At 39.4% G+C, this 15,267-nt stretch overlaps 1 long non-coding RNA gene and 1 pseudogene across 4 annotated transcripts in view; both read left to right on the forward strand.

Moving 5' to 3' along the window:
• LOC147576691 (uncharacterized) overlaps positions 1 to 15,267 on the forward strand; it is a 118,859-nt gene that overhangs the window by 69,807 nt on the left and 33,785 nt on the right. For 3 of the 4 annotated variants that reach the window (XR_015241047.1, XR_015241046.1, XR_015241042.1), the window contains exon 3: positions 752 to 880. The exons of the other annotated variant lie outside the window; for it this stretch is intronic. This is a non-coding gene — a long non-coding RNA (uncharacterized LOC147576691). The remainder of the gene's footprint in view (positions 1 to 751; positions 881 to 15,267) is intronic. 4 annotated transcript variants of the gene reach the window in all.
• LOC112865669 (TBC1 domain family member 12 pseudogene) lies at positions 973 to 9,376 on the forward strand (annotated as a pseudogene).

Below are 15,267 nucleotides of genomic sequence, written 5' to 3' on the forward strand. Positions count from 1 at the left end.
ACAGTTCGTGTGTTTAAGCCCCACGTTGGGCTCTGTGCTGATAGCACAGAGCCTGGAGCCCACTTTGAGTTCTGTGTCTCTCCCTCTCTCTCTGCCCCTCCCTGCTCACACACACACACACACACACACACACACACACACACTCTCTCTCTCTCTCTCTCAAAAATAAACATTAAAAAAAATTAAAAAAATAGTGCTGAGGCTGATAAACTTCACAGTTGATTGAGCCTTACCCAGACTGTTCCTCACATGGATACATACAGTTTAAAAATTGGGTGAAAAATATTTCCCTGGTATGTGATGGTGAGATGGGGGAGCTTTAAGTTTTACTTATTCTTGACTCACAAAGAAGACATTGTCTAGGATTCACAAAAACATTATAAGGATCTAAGTTGTAATTCAGATAAATTGTTTGGTAGAGAGTTTGGTTTATTTATTTTTTCTTATGGCTCTTTCTCCACAGCATTCAATATAAGAGACTGTGTTGAAGCATTAACTGAACAGTTTTTACTGTCAGTTCTAATGAATCCCTTACTCAATCTGGCATCCAGTAATATGGAACCAGTTATTTCAGTTAAGACTCTATAGCCTATTCCTCTGCCTATGGTGCATGATGGAAAAAGATGCAAAGTTAATTTAGGGTAAACTTCTGCTCCACCAATGATATTACATTAACAACAACAACAAAACTCAGGTGTGTATGGAAGTAGTCTCATAGGAATTGGGGAAATTTTATTCTTTTTCTTTTCAGAAGTGCTGGTACCCATTACTAGGATACCTACCTGAGTCTTTTTTATGATGCTACAGGGTTCTGGGATGTGCCAACAAAAAGGCACCGATGAACAAACAATATCAGAGCCACCAGTGAAACAAAATAAAAGTAAGTAGAAGTATGTAAGATTATTTGCAAGAAACAAAAAGACAAGAGTATGTATATATATATATGCATTTTTCAGAGGTATTTAAAAAATTTTAAATGCTTTATGATTGTGATTTGGGCGTGATTACACAGAAGGCAGAAAGAGACAAGGTGTAGATCTAGTGTAGATACACGTCACCATCACAGCGGGAATTTAAAGGGGGCTTAGTGATGTAGAAAAGAGCATTAAGGCCAGTGTATGTGACCAGACTTGTCAGCAGTTTGTCTGAATGTAACAAGGAAGATTTTAAGACAGAGCCTCATGCCCACTTGAGTTGTGCCTCTTACAACTGTAGCTGTTGTGTCAAAACAGCCACATCACCATCATAGTGCCTGGTTTGCTGGATTGTCCAGCTCAACCAAAACCCAGGGGAGGAAACAGAGGGCTTCTGAGATGAAAAGTACTGAAATGCTTAGGGGAAACTCAGTGATATCTGGAGGGAGATATATTTCTGGAAAGCATTAAGCACTGGAAAAGGCTTATATAGATCATACTGGGGCTACTGAATATTTGTTTTATTTCTGTTTAACTTCCCAGATGTCCAAGAGGGGTAGAGATAAAATAAAACCCACAGGTAAATAAGTCCTGAATATTACGTTCAGCTGCAATGGATTGGAGAGAGTCAAACAAATCATTGTTCTGTTGGGGATGGCAGTTGAGCTACATGTAGGAACTTATCTAGTACATATTTCAATGTTAGAGTAACTCAACTGTTGTTGCAGATGTGTTCTCAAACTTAGTAGGTACTGTTAAGAAGAATGGGGGTGAACAGAGGACAAATAAAAACATTTTTCTGGTCAGGTAGTGAGCACCAAACACCTCCTGTGTCCAGAGTAGGGGGTTAGGGGTGTCTAACATGTGATCTAGGGTGAGAAGCTGTTGGGCATATAAACCTTTAATCTTCCCTAAAGGTGTCAGAAGCCAAGGCCCTTTCTGATAAGGGGGTATCACTCACATCTTTTACACGGCTCTGAGTCAATATTACATGGATACTGAGTCAGGTCTCAACAAGATGGCCCTGAGCAAATGAATACTGATCCCTTTTATTGTGTTATGCTGCACCATCCTTATGGCTGTATGTAAACTTGGAAACCAGAAACATAGTTCTTCTATCATTCCTCTCATTGCCACTTCTTTTCCATCAAAGATTATGCTTTCTTGGCCCACAGTTGAGGGGTTATCTAACATGCCATGCCTGCCAGGCATCTTGTTAGGTACCACTTCCTGGATGGCTTTGCTGTGATCAGAGGAACCAGGTTGTGCTTGAGTCAATGGTTGTTCTCCCCCACCCTCTTATGGCTATAGGAACCCACAACCCTGTGAAACAAATCATCTTGGAGCATCATTACAACAGACCTTTGGTTAGTTCTCACAATGTGGACAGACTCAGGTTTCTAGTGTATTGTTCATTTGGGCATGACCCATTACAAAAAAAAAAGAGGGGGGCATCTCCTGCTTCAGTTCATTTTTGGGTATGCCATTATCCTATCGCCTCTGGAACCCTTGGGATGCTCTTTTGTTGGGTGGTCATAAACATGTCCTTAACCTATGCCTCGTTTCACAGTCTGGGAAGAGGATACACTATAGTCATGAATTCACAAGTCTTATCCTTTTGTGAACAAGACCAAGCACTGCTGTGGTGGGTAGTGAAGATTGACAGTGTTGATTTTAAACCATAGTATTTTGGACTGAGGAAAGCATAAGTGTACCCCCACCCTGGGGCTATTTTGTACTGTCCTGATTTCTAGGATGCTTAGAAAACTAATGTCATATGCTCCTGCTTGTGTATTGTCCATTGTATGAGGAAAGTTAACAGTCCTTATAGGGACTTTGTGTCCAGTGGAACCAGAGTGATTGACTCATCCTGGTCTTCCCATGAGTGTCCCTACTTTACCACCAAAAGTCTGGATCCAGGAAATTCTTCAGTCTCAGGCAAATCAACCTGGTTACCCATCCTGAATAAATAGAACTCAATATGGCTCTTGTCAAAGTGTATGGAACTAACAAGATTTATGAGGTCTAGCATTTTTTTTTTTTAATTCAAGTTAACATACAGTGTAGTCTTGGCTCCAGGAGTAGAACCAATGATTCATCATTCACATATAACACCCAGTGCTCATTCCCAAAAGTACCCTCCTCAATGCCTATCACCCATTTAACCCATCCCCCCCAGCACCCTCCAGTCTGTTCTCTATATTTAAGAGTCTCTTATGGTTTGCCTCTGAGGCCTAGCATTTTAAAGAAACTTTATATAACTCTAGGTAAGTATGTTCATCGGCAATCCATGCTGTAAAAAATGAGGCTTCCATTTCTAAACCATGAAGGGCTATATTGTGAGGATATTGAGTTAAACCACTATGAGATTCATTCAACAACTATTGAGTACTTAGTATGTGCCAAGGATTTTTCTGAGTATTAGAAATAGATAATCAGAAAAAAAGTCCTTTCAGAGAACAAATTTTCAGGAATACAATCAGAGGCAGGTTGGCATGCATGCTCTGAATGAATTGTGGGCTAAATGAGCATAATGGTCAAACCTTCCCGATACAAATTTGGTGAGGAAGACTGGGAAACCAACTAGCAAGATGTTTTCATGTTTTGAAGATATATCCCAATGTTTTCTAATCTTGATTGTGCATCCTAGAAGAAAAATGTTGGGCATGAATGTTCAATATCTGAATATTTATAAATAGTATACATGTTCTACTATACTAACATATACACAAAAATAGAAATAAAGCCTGTTCTGAGTCACCCCTGAGATATTGCATCCAACTTTGTTTTTTTTAAGTTTTAAAAAAGTTTTTATTTTGAGAGAGAGGGAGAGAGAGAGAGTGCACAAGCGAGCATGAGTTGGGGAGGGGCAGAGAGATAGGGAGAGAGAATCCCAAGCAAGCTTTGCACTGTCAGTGCAGAGCCCAATGAGGGGCTTAAACCCACGAAGTGTTAGATCATGATCTGAGCTGAAATCGAGAGTTGGACACAACTGACTGAGCCACCCAGGCTCCCCTGCATACAACTTCAGAGATGGCTAATATATTCTATGTCAGTTCATAGATGATGTGATAATGGCTTCTGGAAGAATGCAAAGAATTCTGTACATCTCAGACTACCTGCACTTCACACATATTTCACCATAATATGTGCCCTCCTGGGGCTTCAGGATTTGCTTGACTATGTACACGATCATTGTCATTACCAAAACATGCATCCCTCAGTAGAGAGCTGGATCTTCCTAACATGTCCTTAAGTATCAGAGTATTACCAAGCAAACCCAGAAGTGAGCGCTACCTTGGGAGCAAGTCAAGGCTGACAGTTATAAAAGCCCCAAGTCAGCAGTTGGCAAGTCTACTGTCAAGGCTAAGGGCATGCTAGCACAATTTTGACAATTTGGGAGACTTTAATTATAGCGCAGGGAAGAAACCCCCCGCAAAGCATCTTTGTTTAGCACAAGGCTTTTCTAACAGGTGAGTCAAAAGTGGGGGGAAAAAATGAGAAGTTGTACTGTGAGCATGTCATTATTAACAATTTGCTATACAACCTATCATGACTGAGTCCTTTGTTTCTGGATCATCTAATTTGGGACAAAGCTATTTTGTGGTGGGAAAATAAACTTATGGAAAATTGAGAAAAGACATTGTTAGTGGGGGAAGGTTTCTTTCCCATGCCTCTGGTTTTCTGAAGGAATTTTTCCCTAAACCCTCCAGCTCTAGGCCTTATTCCTCCTTATGTGAGTTAACTGAGTTTGGGAGGGAACTGGGCATGTATGCCTGGCCCTGACATCCCTTTCACTCTAGGGTCCTGCCCGTTGGTGGTGAGTAGGAGCCTTGCTGGTTGTGTTTGATTCTATAGGTTTTCAGGCTGGACTGTAACTAGGTAAATCTAGTTCCAGAGTTTGGGAATGGGGAGTCCACTTTTGCCACATATCTAAGCCATGTACTTCCAACCAAGCTTTGTTAGTGACATTGGTTTTTCACCTCCGTCTGCTTTACTCCTTCAAAAGTTAGTCAGGGCCTTCTAATATCCCAAAATTTATTATCAGAGTTTCTTTATAAAACTGTACCTGTGAGTGTTCACTTCTGGCAGTCATTGTACAGGGAGTACAATGCAGTTTACCTAATGTCCAAATTAGAAAACAGCTATGGAAGATTATATGAAGAACCAATTCCAATGAATTATGAACATAGTGAGTGTGGGTATGTAATGGACAGAGCCTATGGCAAGAGTATAATTCAACAATGCTTTCCATGTCCAAAATGTCCAGAATGTCCAGAATCATAAAGGATTCTGTAAACATTGTTCAAAATGTGCCCTGCCAGGGAAAGAGAAACCACATCACAAATGTGAATTCTAAATACGTAGTTCTTTTAAAAAACTACCATAACTAATTATAACCATGTTGGCTCAGCAAATATATCCCCATTAGGTCATCTTTTTTTCCAGAAGCATAATACCACTAAGAACCCCTACAAAATATTCTCTTGGTAGGCTTAAAAAGTTCCTCCCCTGGTAAGTACTGCCTGAGAATCAGCCTTATGCAAATGCTTTGCAGGCTATGCACATCTTACATACTTAGGGAAGGGGTATCTTATATACTGAAGGAAGGGGTATAATATTCCAGGACACAGGTGCTAAGCACTGTAGTAGAGGAACTTGGATATACTAGAATTACTTATAAAATCATCCCCGCAACAACGAAAATCCTTACCATGTGTTACCTGTGATTCTTAAAGATAATCCTCACTTGAAGGGAAATATTTCTCTTTTGATATACCAGACTAGTATTACAGAGAGAGCAAGAGTTGATTTAAAAAATAAATGGAGGGTTAGCACTGCTAAGAATTTACCCAAGGGATACAGCAGTGCTGATGGATAGGGGCATTTGTACCCTAATGTTTATAGCAGCATTTTTCAACAATAGCCAAATTATGGAAAGAGCCTAAATGTCCATCAACTGATGAATAAAGAAATTGTGGTTTATATACACAATGGAATACTACTTGGCAATGAGAAAGAATGAAATATGGCCTTTTGTAGCAATGTGGATGGAACTGGAGAGTGTTATGCTAAGTGAAATTAGTCATACAGAGAAAGACAGATACCATATGTTTTCACTCTTATGTGGATTCTGAGAAACTTAACAGAAGACCATGGGGGAAGGGAAGGGGAAAAAAAAAGTTAGAGATGGAGGAAGCCAAGCGATAAGAGACTCTTAAAAACTGAGAATAAACTGCGGGTTGATGGGGGGTAGGAGGGAGGGGAAAGTGGGTGATGGGCATTGAGGAGGGCACCTGTTGGGATGAGCACTGAGTGTTGTATGGAAACCAACTGGACAATAAATTTCATATAAAAAATAAAAAATCAATAAATGGAGGGGCATCTGGGTGGTTCAGTTGGTTAAGCATCCAACTTTAGCTCAGGTCATGATCTCATGGTTTGTGAGTTTGAGCCCCGCATCGTGCTCCACACTGACAGTGGCAATCCTGCTTGGGATTCTCTCTCTCACTCCCTCTCTCTTTCCCTCTCTCTCTGTCCCTTCCCCGCTTGTGTGCTCGCTCCAAAATAAACTTAAAAAAAAATGGAAAATAAGTCAGTTGCCCTTCTGATCAAAGGATAACTAAGTGGGAGAGGGTTTTCCAGGGCCCTGCTGAGTTTAGCTGCACCCTAAGTCAGGAGACTGTTGGCCAGCCTCTGTTGAAGTAGGGAAGTGGTACCAGGAACTCTGTCATCAAAAGGTAGTAAAGGATGTTCCACCCTCTTTGACCATACTTCTACCTTGCCATCTGGGCACAAGAATGAAGTTTTCTGTGACTTTGATTTAAACAAACTTATAAATTCCCATGTGGCAGTTGCTTCAGCACTACCTTGCTTTGTCTGTGACAGTTAGAATATGAGGATCTTTAATTTGTATTTTCTCCCTGAAGTATACTTCTGGAGTGTAAGCAGCCCTTTTTAAGAAAGCTGAATGACCAGGACAATAACTGCCAAGAAGTCTCAGGCTACCTCAATCAGTAGAACAGAAAAAACACTAAGTAGTTTCTGAACAGGGCTGCCACCATAAAGCTTCTAGAAAGTTTCTGTGTTAGGTTGCTACAAGGTCACCAAACCGGGTTGTCTCAAAAGTCTCTTGACACTTGTTTGAAAGTCTCTAGGCCCTCTGTGGCTGACGCAAAGACACAGGGTACACGTGACCAACCATTAAATGGCGATTTAAATCATTAAAAGTTAATTTTTTAAAGCAGGCATTAAAAGTTAATTTTTTAAGCAGGTAAATCATGACTCTCTTGCAGGTATTAAAAAAACAATTGATGAAAATTTTATTTAGCTTATTCATGAGGAAACTAGTGGTGTGTTACAACCAGGTCAAAGGAGAATCCCAAGAACAGACATAGGTCTGGAAAATTGTAAGAGATGTGCAAATAGAGCCAAAATTGGTTTTTCAGTTCTTTCTTTCCTGGACAGAATTTGTTTGCATGTTTTTGGATAAGAATTCTTTGGCATTTCTGTGTGTTATCTATAATTTACATAATCAGCATCAGACAATCAGCTTTAGAATGACCACACATAATTTTCCATTGGAGCACAGTTTTTCCCTACAATTTCCCTACTTTTGATTAAAAAGAATCTTAAAGATTCTTGATCATAAAATGAGTCTGGCCTCATTACACTAGGCCTTATTATTTACATAGGTGCAGTAAGAATATTTCCCAAAAGGCCTTTTTAAATTTTGCTCTCTTGTTTCCATAAGGAATCTTAGGTTGGACTTCTAAAAGTCTCTATTACTTGCTGTCCTGAGGCTAGGAGGCCAAGTCCAAGAAACTTTATCCACCAGATTACTTCTACAGTACCCATCCATTTTGGGTGACTTCCTCTCTTCTCAAAGTCCTCAAAGAATCTGCAGGCTCCTGGCCTACCATGAACATAAACTCCCTTACCAGCTCTAAGGTTGGAACTTGTAAACCAGTTTATCTGGGAGGGTTTTGTCAGCACTGTCTCCATAAAGTCAACCTTCTATAAAAGTGACTGGTCAACAGCTGGCAACAACAACTTCCCCAGGTCAACAAGGAACCTCTCATCTCTCGTCCCAGTGGCCATGCCCACCTAGGGGGCCTGGCAATGGGGTGACTGTCCTCCACAGAGCTGCTGTTTGGTGGCTGGGGACACCAAAAACAGACTTGGAGCATCCAGAAGTCAGCCTCAGGGGTCTGAGGAGGGTGCAATCCTCCCCCGAGACAGAGATAGATTGAGACCCTCAACCTGCCCTTGGTTGTCTGAAACCTTTAACAAAAATGGCAAAATGAGTGCCGACCAATTGTCCATAGTGCTCCTGGTGAAAAATGTGGTAAACTCCCTCCCACAGAGAATCTTCAGAAAACTTCCAAAAATCATTCAGCAGGAATATGAAACACAAACAGGGAGGACCTGTAAACCACCACTTTGGTCTTCAGGACATGAGAATTTTGAATTTGAGCCACTTTCTAGCACTGTTCTGATTCTTGAGTATGGACCATCCTGTGATTGATGATTGCTTTTGTGTCCTGTTTAGGAAATCTTTGCCTATTCCAGGGAAATCTTCCTGTCAAATCTGTGGAGGAAGATTTACCTCAATGACAGGAACATTAGACCATTGAGCTGAGTCTCAAAATTGAGTAATTTAAAGCAGTACATTAAAAAAAAAAAGATTTAAGCATAAAGAAAATCTTACAAATGCAATGGTAAATTGGACACGTGAAATATCACCCAATTGGGAAGTAATGCATAGTAAGAAAAAAGTTTGAGAATTGGGATGCAGGGATTGCTCCCTACTGTTCATGGTAAAAGTTCAGAGTCTAGCTGTATCACCCCTGAACTTTGTGAAATGTTTCTCTCAAGAGGAAAGGAACAGTGGAAAAGCTTTGGTGAAACACATTCTTTCTAAACATGATACAGAAGGTGTATCTGTTGATGATCCAAATGCCCACCACAATTAAGCTGGACATATCCTATGCATTTCCATCTCTACATCTTTCAGAAAGATGGTCTGAACCAGAGTATTTTTCTGTAATATCTAAGGAGTAAATGCATGTTACACACCTGATGTTGGTTGTGTCCAAGGGATGTCCTTCATCGAGGCGGTGCTCATTCTCAATTTGGAAGAGACAGTTGCCTTCATTATATTTGGAAGTTTCATGAATAAGCCATGCCAGCTGGCCTTTTTCTCTGTGGACTGCAATAAGGTGTTGAACATTTGAAGTCTTCTTTGGGGAAAATCTCTTCAAAGTGCTTCTTCATATCAAGTGTTATGGTCTTAATATATATATCACCAGACATATACATGATAAAGGACTGCATCTTCACACTGTATCACAAACCACTACTCTACTTGGTCCAGCTTGTCCATTTAGAGAGTATTTCACAGAGATGGGGAAGAATTTTTGTTTAGAACTGGGCTTTGTGTCCATAATAAAGGATGTTAAGGAAGGAGACAGGAATAACAGCACTGCTTTGAACAGCTAATCTTCATAAATCACAGACTGAACGAAATGTAAAACAAGTATTTTTGGTAACAGTTTTTGTTTCCTATGTAAAAAGCATGGAGGAAAGTTGGAGAAATCCAAAAGAATCAAGAGATGGAAAACAGCTGATGTTGAATGTTGTGTCCGAAGTAAAGGAAATGAGTAACCTGTTAACAATATTATTAAGAAAATATTTTGTAAGCAGAGCCATTTTACAAAGGAGAAAATGTAAATTCCTAGTTCATACTTCATAATTTGGGGTGGACAGTTGAAAGCAATATTTTAAAATAGTTTTGGGGGGAAAAAGTAGTGGCTGGTTAGGTCATTCTCAAATATGACATTCCAGACAAGGCCTTGGTTGCATACCAAATTTTCCAATTAGAGCCAGTAAAAAGGTGGTTAGATTCTTACTGAACCTATGCAAACAACTCTATTACCATCTAAAAGTAAGTACATATAATAAACGTTTCTGGATTTGGGAGGGGGTGTCAGGCAGGGAGAATATCACTTAAGAATATTCCATTTTAGGGGCGCCTGGGTGGCGCAGTCGGTTAAGCGTCCGACTTCAGCCAGGTCACGATCTCGCGGTCCGTGAGTTCGAGCCCCGCGTCAGGCTCTGGGCTGATGGCTCAGAGCCTGGAGCCTGTTTCTGATTCTGTGTCTCCCTCTCTCCCTGCCCCTCCCCCGTTCATGCTCTGTCTCTCTCTGTCCCAAAAATAAATAAACGTTGGAAAAAAAATTAAAAAAAAAAAAAGAATATTCCATTTTAGTTCACAAAATCAGAATCTACTAAATTGTTATGGGTTATTGGATACCTTACATAAGAGAAAGGGCTTCCTTTTATATCCAGAAAATACAACATTAAAACAACATCAACAACATTCCAAACAAATACCTACAATCATCTTTTATCAGTTCATTCAGTCCTGTGTAATTAAGTCTTGTTCTTCTGGATCTTAGGTTAGCAGTATCATGAACCTATCAGCTTCTTGACTACAAAGAATTCTGGAAATCTTGACTTAACCCACTGTACAGTCTTAAAATTGCTTAGGCAGTGACGTCAGTAGCCTGTACCCAAGATCTATTCTTCAGAGTGTCAACAGTTTAAAGTATCTAGTACAGTCCTTTTCCATGGGCTCTGAGATCATGCTTCTTTGTTGAAGATGTAACTCTTGTCTGGCCTGCAGCTCACTGCAGAGCCTTTGGGGAAGTATCTGAGTAATAAAACTATCTGTAGATGCCAGAGACTTAAAATGACCATGTCAATTACAGAAGAGCGTTCATAACCAGACTGATGCAACTGACAAAGAATTTTGGTTATTTCAATGTCATGCAAAACAAAGGGGTATCCAAGAAAATAAATAAAGCTTTAGTCAACATGTCTATACATATAATGATTAAGGCCATTTTCAAAGATAATAGTGAATATGACATTTGATTTATAATAACAGATGAGCACACTTTTTTTTTACAGAGGAAATATTCTTGAAATATGCAAAATTCCTGAGTCATAATATATATATGCAGTATACTAAGAACATACACAAAATGTATCAACAATATTGAGAGATTCAGAGTAGGTCTTAAACATCAGTATTTTAATAAAAACCCTATAGATAAGTCTGATGTTTATCCCTAAATGAAAACCAGTGGTCTCTATGTGAGGTCCAAATGAAAGAAGTGAGGTTCCAAGTAAGTAACCACTTAAAATAACTGAAATTATGACTGGTCACACCACATTCCTGTTGCTAACATGAGACAATGCACCATCAGAATGCTGATAAATAGAAACACTGACAAATCTTCAGGGACTTCCTATAATATTTATAGTAATATATTTATAGTAAAATATTTATAGTAATACTATTTTACCTATATAAATCTAACCTAGGAAAGACAGAGCATCTTTTCTGATTTGAATGACTCTTTCCATGAAACTCAAAGAATAACATAACAAATAAAACCTAATTATCTTTAACACCTCTCTATAGGTTAAAGGAACAAATCTTTGGATATTAGGGAGGCAAAACCCATTAAGTTGTCAGCAGATTTCAACAGTTAAGATAGGATCATGGGTACCTAAGAAACAATGGTTGGCTTCATTTCAAAGTGACAACAAAACATCTAAAAATAAGCGTGACTGTAAAGAACCTTAATTCTTTCCTAAGTAAGGAGATTGTTTGCTTTTTAAAAATAATCAAGAACATAATAAAGTTAACATAAAGCACAGAAAATTATTCAGTTAAGACAACCTTATGCAATCTAGACAGTTTACACAGAAGAAAACGTTTCATGTTAGAGGAGAAGGCAATAAACAGTAAACCAAGGAAACGAGACGATCAAAACTGGGCAAACTTTGCAAAGACTTTAACACACTTCACAGCTTTTCAGACTCAGGTTTTATAAACCAAAGCAAATAAAATGTATTTCTGGACAGAAAGTAGAATAGTGGTTGCTAGGGTCTTAAAAAAAAAAAAAAAAAAGTAAATGCAGAAATCCCAAATTCTACCAGGCCTGGTATGAAAATTGCCTTCTCAGTGGGCATAAGACTCTTGAGTGGGGCTCAAAACAGACAAACAAATGAAAATAACTGGGGAGTTTTGTTTAATGGGTACAGGGTTTCAGCTTGGGAAGATAAAAAATTTCTGGGGATGGATGGTAGTGACGGTTACTTAGCATCATGAGTATACTTAATGCTATTGAACTGTACATTTTAAAGTGGTAAATTTCCAAGTTATGGTCTTCATTTTATATTCTGGAACAAACTTATACATTATTATAAGATCCATCTCAGGGCATCTGCAATGTCAGAACTAGTTGTATAATATTCTTAAGATGTTATTAATATGCAGTGCATTCATTTTTGCTATCTTCAAGTGATTCAATAAATATTTCTCAATTTCAATTTCTAATATGTAAGTGTTGATAGTTAAGACCCCCCCTATCCCCGCCCCACAGTTTCCAACATATACACACAAAGCTTAAGTTTTAAGTTACCTAAAGCTCTTAGAAATCATCTTTAAGCTGACACAGTACAAAACAAAATTACCACTGAAATAAAACGTTTTTAAGAATAATGATTCAATTTAGCTATGCACAAATTTCCATTTTTTTCATAATCTTAAGGATTATGAGTAATGTTAACTTATTTGATGATCAGTAAAATCTGTATAAGCTTAGAAAAAAAGTACCCAAGTAGAATACTGTTAGGAATTATACTTAACACTAATAAATCAGAGAAAACATAGCTATTGTTAAACCCCAAATATTAAACTAATTTCATTTTGTGAAGATGTATTTAAATTTGTGTACTTGAATTTTAAAAATGTTATTGAGTTGGTGTAAGTATATGTTTTAATGTAGCACTTTTAAAGTATTAGAAGTTTAGTTTCACTGCTTTCTAAGAATTTTAGGAATATTTGCTTTATGCACATATTTATCCCTATTAGCCAATCAGAAAAGAACTCTTTGTAATCAAATATATATATATATATATTTTTTTTAATTTTTTTTTTCAACGTTTATTTATTTTTGGGACAGAGAGAGACAGAGCATGAACGGGGGAGGGGCAGAGAGAGAGGGAGACACAGAATCGGAAACAGGCTCTGGGCTCTGAGCCATCAGCCCAGAGCCCGATGCGGGGCTCAAACTCGCGGACCGCGAGATCGTGACCTGTCTGAAGTCGGACGCTTAACCGACTGCGCCACCCAGGCGCCCCTGTAATCAAATATATTAATACCTCTAGTGGTGAAAAATATTATACAGTCATACAATGAGAGATGAAAACCTTTCTAAACTACAGACAAATACAGAGACAGATAAAGAGATAAATTTCAGTCAAAAGTAATAAATATAGGAGCACCTGGGTGGCTCCGTGGTTGAGCGTCCAATTCTTGATTTTGGCTCAGGTCATGATCCCAGGGTTGTGGGATTGAGCCCCATGTCAAGCTCCATGCTTAAGATTCTCTCTGTCACTCCCTCTGCTCCTGTCTCCTACCTGCGTTTTCTCTCTCTCTGTCTGAAGAAAAAAAAGTAAATGCAGAAATCCCAAATTCTACCAGGCCTGGTATGAAAATTGCCTTCTCAGTGTGATTCTTGATTGGGGCTCAAAACTGACAAATGAAAAGGACTAACAATCCAGATTCTCCATTGTCTCTCACCCAACAGAGAATAGATTTCTATAATCCATTAACCCAGTTATAAAGATTGTTATGCCCAGAATTCGTGATCCCCAAAGACCACCAGGGAGCCGAGTCCGAAGCAAAAGAGCCTTTATTTGAGCTAGCTTGAGCTCAATCCCCTACCTGCACTGACGCAGCGGTGAGATACCAGGGAGAGAGAGCGAGTTTCAAAAGCACAAAGGTTTTATAGGGGTCTAGGGGCAGTTGGTGAGGTAATGGCTGTGGCCTCAGCCGATTGGCTGGGGAAGGGTCGTGGCCTCGGCCGATTGGCTGAGGAAGGGTCGGAGTCCTGTTACGCAGGTCGCTGGGTGTGTTTTGATCAGGAAGTTTGAAAGGGTGAGCGGGAGGTTACTCAAGGTGGAGAACACAGAACAAGATGGAGTCGGCCGGTGTAGGCCTGCCCTTTCAAGATCACCAATGGTTAGACCATAAGAGCAGATTCTCCCATCACTGCTGCTACTAATGAGTACTGGCTATAAATGAACCAAAACCAAAACATAAATTAATAAAGAGGAAAATTTAAATTAGGAAAATAGCAAAGATGCCCTGTCACTTTGGATACACCTCCAAGAACCAAGAAGAGATATGCCCAGGCTTAAGCAGCCCATAGGAAGTGCACTTCTCTGGTTTACCTGGCTCTCTGTCAGATGAATCCATTGGGCCTTTTGGGCAAAGACCTCCAAAACTGTAAAAAGATCATTTTCAAAATAAAAGTATGACTCTCCTGCACATATGCATATTAAAGATTCTTTTGTTTTAATGTTTTATTTTTGAGAGAGAGAGAGACAGACAGAGTGCAAGCTAGGGAGGGGCGGAGAGAGAGGAAGACACAGAGTCTGAGGCAGGCTCCAGGCTCTGAGCTGTCAGCACAGAGCCTGATGCAGGCTTGAACTCAGGAACCAATCATGACCTGAGCTGAAGTCAGATGCCTAACTGACTGAGCCACCCAGGTGCCCCTTAATGGTTTTCTTTAACTTATTAATGAGGAAGCAGATGAGACGTTATAACCAGTTTAAAGGGGAATCCCTTTAAATCCCTTGTGTGTGTAGAGGGGGTGGGGAGTGGTGTCAGTGTCAGGTGTTTTGCATTGCTATTACCTACAGCTCTGAACTGTAAATAGCTCCAATAGAATTAGAATCAGGTAGTGGAAAGGATAGTATTATTGAAGCTCCAAGTTTTTCCTGTATAAGGTTATTATTAAGATTGAGATGCTGATGCCACTCCATATGCTAGGAAAGATATGGTCCTACTGGACCGGCCTATACTTCAGCCACTCCCAGGCACCACCTCATTACTCCAGAATTATGTTTACCTCCCTCCTCCAAGCCCAGCTAGCCCCATGGCTTTCATCTAACCAGGCAGGCACTCCTACCTCGCACCCACATTTTCACCAGCCTGGACACTCACATGGGAAAACAACAACAACAACCTTTCTCCCATGTTTCACCTTTCTCCCATACTTCTGAATCCTGATGCGAATAGCTGAAAATTAAAATATGTATTTTTAAACTTGAATTTGTTTAAAAATCCCAACTTCAGCTCCAACGTAAAACGAAAATACCCATAAATCTAAAAGTATTTGCCTTAAACGGCTTTCAACAAGAAAAATAGAAGGATTCTCTTATTTCTCTGAAGCCCAATTCAGAGTCATGGTAAATTGTCCAATCTCAT

The sequence above is a fragment of the Puma concolor genome, chromosome D1 (assembly GCF_028749965.1).
Source record: "Puma concolor isolate L17-30 chromosome D1, mPumCon1.1.hap2, whole genome shotgun sequence".
Classification (NCBI taxonomy): Eukaryota; Metazoa; Chordata; class Mammalia; order Carnivora; family Felidae; genus Puma; species Puma concolor.